The sequence below is a fragment of the Bison bison genome, unplaced genomic scaffold, assembly GCF_000754665.1.
Source record: "Bison bison bison isolate TAMUID 2011002044 unplaced genomic scaffold, Bison_UMD1.0 scf7180017864484, whole genome shotgun sequence".
NCBI lineage: Eukaryota > Metazoa > Chordata > Mammalia > Artiodactyla > Bovidae > Bison > Bison bison.
The window spans coordinates 4,617,301-4,622,047 of NW_011495044.1; positions in this window are offsets into that span (position 1 = coordinate 4,617,301).

Sequence of the window (4,747 nt, forward strand, 5' to 3'; positions counted from 1 at the left end):
TCTCTCCTTGCTATTCTTTGGAACTCTGCATTCACATGGGTATATCTTTCCTTTTCTCCTTTGCTTTTCTCTTCTCTTCTTCTCACACCTATTTGTAATGCCTCCTCAGACAGCCATTTTGATTTTTTGCATTTCTTTTTCTTTGGTCTGTTAAGGTGTTTTCTAGTAGTCATGTTAAAAAAAGATACAATTAAAATTAACTTTAATGATATATTTGTTTAATCCAATACATTGAAAATATAATGATTTGAACATGTGATCAATAGAAAATTATTAATGAAATTTTCCTTCTTTTTATACTAAGACTTAGAAAATTTGTGTGTATTTTACAATTATAGCTCATTTTATTTTGTACAAGCCACATTTCAAGTGCTCAATAACCTTAAGTGACAATAGGCTACCATGTTGGAAATGCAGACATAAGGCCTGAAAAATGAGTTGCTTGGTTGGAGGGTAAATGTCAAAAAAAATCAATGCTTATTATGATAACTTATTCTTCATATGTCCAAGTAAACGGGTGAGCTTCATAGGAAATCACAAAAATCTCTATTTATAATGCTAGCCAACACTTATTTAGCACTTTCTATGTGTCAGGCACTGTACCATGAGCCTCACAAGGGTTATTACCAAAAATTTGGCTTCTCTGTACACCAGTGCCAAATCAAATCCCGGAGACAGAGTTATGTGTGAAGTAGGAAAGGACAGCGTTGTTGCTTTGCCAAAGGGAGGAGGCACACCAGATTTCTGCCTTGAAAAACTGTGTCTCAGCCCCAGAGAACTAGATGAGAATACTTATGACACTGGGTCAAAGATTCAGTCTCTGATAATATTAGAGTGTGAGCAGGGCTTGTTTCTGCTATTATCTATCTCTGCTTTATTGACTATGCCAAAGCCTTTGACTGTGTGGATCACAATAAACTGTGGAAAATTCTGAAATATGTGGGAATACCAGACCACCTGACCTGCCTCTTGAGAAACCTGTATGCAGGTCAGGAAGCAACAGTTAGTACTGGGCATGGAACAACAGACTGGTTCCAAATAGGAAAAGGAGTACGTCAAGGCTGTATATTGTCACCCTGCTTATTTAACTTATATGCAGAGTACATCATGAGAAACGCTGGGCTGGATGAAGCACAAGCTTGGAATCAAGATTGCTGGGAGAAATATCGATAACCTCAGATATGCAGATGACACCACTCTTATGGCAGAAAGTGAAGAGGAACTAAAAAGCCTCTTGTTGAAAGTGAAAGAGGAGAGTGAAAAAGTTGGCTTAAAGCTCAACATTCAGAAAACTAAGATCATGGCATCTGGTCCCATCACTTCATGGCAAATAGATGGGGAAACAGTGGCTGAATTTATTTTGGGGGGCTCCAAAATCACTGCAGATGGTGACTGCAGCCATGAAATTAAAAGACACTTACTCCTTGGAAGGAAAGTTATGACCAACCTAGACAGCATATTAAAAAGCAGAGACATTACTTTGCCAACAAAAGTCCGGCTAGTCAAGGCTATGGTTTTTCCAGTGGTCATGTATGGATGTGAGAGTTGGACTGTGGAGAAAACTGAGCACCGAAGATTTGATGCTTTTGAACTGTGGTGTTGGAGAAGACTCTTGAGAGTCCCTTGGACTGCAAGGAGATCCAACCAGTCCATTCTAAGAGAGATTAGTCCTGGGTGTTCATTGGAAGGAATGATGCTAAAGCTGAAACTCCAGTACTTTGGCCACCTCATGGGAAGTGTTGACTCATTGGAAATGACCCTGATTCTGGGAGGGATTGGGGGCAGGAGGAGAAGGGGGAGACAGAGGATGAGATGGATGGCATCACCGACTCGATGGACATGAGTCTGAGTAAACTCCGGGAGTTGGTGATGGACAGGGAGGCCTGGAGTGCTGCAGTCCATGGGGTCGCAAAGAGTTGGACACAACTGAGCGACTGAACTGAACTGACCTGAACTGAGGGCTTGTTTGGCCTTAACCTTGTCTCAGGTGATCAGTCTCCTAGTCTTGACCAGTCTGCTAGTCTCTGATCCCTTTAACCTTGCCTCAGGTGATTCCTTGCCTGTTTCTCCTTTGATTATTCTAATCTGCCTTTGGCAACTATTCTGATCTGCCCTTTGGAACTCAAGGAAGGTCATGGAGGTTGGAGTCTTGCCTACAAAAATGGGTACAGAAAGGCCTCCATGCCTGGGAGCCCCATAGAGCCCTGCTCAGTTTCAGGGTTATTTCATTTATTTTACTCTGTCAATACCCAGTAATGTAATAATAATTATTGTCATTTATATAAGTGTTCTTCAAAGTTTATATATATTAATGCATTTAATCCTCAGGCAACTATATGATGCTATTTCTTTCATTATTCCTTTTTTAAAAATCTGAGACACAAAGAAATTAAGTAAGTGCAGATCCACAATTTGTATGCTTATTTTAAAAATATGCATTACTTATTATTTTTTCCGGTCTTACAGGAGGGTCATGTTGAAGATTTGCTTTCAGATGTATTGTTTGAAGAAATAAATCACAGATCATTTTATACTGCTGGGTGATACTGGGTCATTAAAGATGTTGTGACTGTATGTTACTGTTGTTGTTCAGGCACTAAGTCCTATCTGACTCTTTGCGACTCCGTGGACTGCAGCACACCAGGCTTCCCTGTCGTTCACTATCTCCCTGAGTTTGCTCAAACTCATGTCCATTGAGTCAGTGATGCCGTCTAACCATTTCACCCTCTGTTGCCTGCTTCTCCTCTTTCCCAGCATCAGGGTCTTCTCCAGTGAGTCAGCTCTTTGCATCAGGTGGCCAAAATATTGGAGCTTCAGCTTTAGCATCAGTCCTTCCAATGAATATTCAGGACTGATTTCCTTTAGGTTGGACTGGTTTGATCTCCTTGGTGTCCAAAGGACTCACAAGAGTCTTCTGCAGCACCACAGATCAAAAGCATCAGTTCTTCAACACTCAGATTTCTTTATGTTCCAACTCTCACATCCATACATGATTACTGGAAAAACCATACCTTTGACTATACGAACCTTTTGTCAGCAAAGTAATGTCTCTGCTTTTCAATACACTTTCTAGGTTTGTCAGCTGTTCTTCCAAGAAGCAAGCATCTTTTAATTTCATGCCTGCAGTCACCGTCTGCAGTGATTTTGGAGCCCAAGAAAATAAAATCTGTCACTGTTTCCACTTTCCCTCCATCTATTTGCCATGAAGTGACTCCTTATTGCCAAATTTAGACTCAAATTGAAGAAAGCAGGGAAAACCGCTAGACCAAGCAGGTATGAGCTAAATCAAATCCCTTATGATTATACAGTGGAAGTGAGAAATAGATTCAAGGAACTAGAGCTGATAGACAGAGTGCCTGAAGAATTATGGATGGAGGTTCATGACATTGTACAGGAGGTAATGATCAAGATCATCCACAAGAAAAAGAAACGCAAAAAGGCAAAATGGTTGTCTGAGGAAGCCTTACAAATAGCTGTGAAAAGAAGAGAAGTGAAAAGCAAAGGAGAAAAGGAAAGATATACCCATGTGAATGCAGAGTTCCAAAGAACAGCAAGGAGAGATAAAAAAGCCGTCCTCATTGATCAATGCAAAGAAATAGAGGAAAACAATAGATGGGAAAGACTAGGGATCTCTTCAAGAAAATTAGAGATACCAAGGGAACATTTCATGCAAAGATGGGCACAATAAAGGACAGAAATGGTATGGACCTAACAGAAGCAGAAGATATTAAGAAGAGGTGGCAAGAATACACAGAAGAACTGTACAAAAATGATCTTCACGACCCAGATAATCACGATGGTGTGATCACTCACCTAGAGCCAGACATCCTGGAATGTGAAGTCAAGTGTCCTTAGAAAGCATCACTATGAACAAAGCTAGTGGAGGTGATGGAATTCCAGTCGAGCTATTTCAAATCCTGAAAGATGATGCTGTGAAAGTGCTGCACTCAATATGTCAGCAAATTTGGAAAACTCAGCAGTGGCCACAGGACTGGAAAAGGTCAGTTTTTATTTCAATCCCAAAGAAAAGCAATGCCAAAGAATGTTCAAACCACCACACAATTGCACTCATCTCACACACTAGTAAAGTAATGCTCAAAATTCTCCAAACCAGGCTTAAAAAATACGTGAAAAGTGAACTTCCAGATGTTCAAGCTGGTTTTAGAAAAGGAAGAGGAACCAGAGATCAAGTTGTAAACATCTGTTGGACCATCAAAAAAGTGAGAGAGTTCCTGAAAAACATCTATTTCTGCTTTATTGACTATGCCAAAGCCTTTGATTGTGTGGATCACAACAAACTGTGGACAATTCTTCAAGAGATGGGAGTACCAGACCATCTGACCTGCCTCCTGAGAAATCTGTATGCAGGTCAAGAAGCAACAGTTAGAACTGAACATGGAACCACAGACTGGTTCCAAATCGAGAAAGGAGTATGTCAACGCTGTGTATTGTCAACCTGCTTATTTAACTTATATGCAGAGTACATCATGAGAAATGCTGGGCTGGATGAAGCACAAGCTGGAATCAAGATTGCCATGAGAAATATCGATAACCTCAGATATGCAGATGACACCACCCTTATGGCAGAAAGTGAAGAAGAACTAAAGAGCCTCTTGATGAAAGTGAAAGAAGAGAGGGGAAAAGTTGGTTTAAACTCAACATTCAGAAAATGAAGATCATGGCATCTGGTCCCATCACTTCACGGCAAATAGGTGGGGACACAATGGAAACAGTGACAAACTTACTT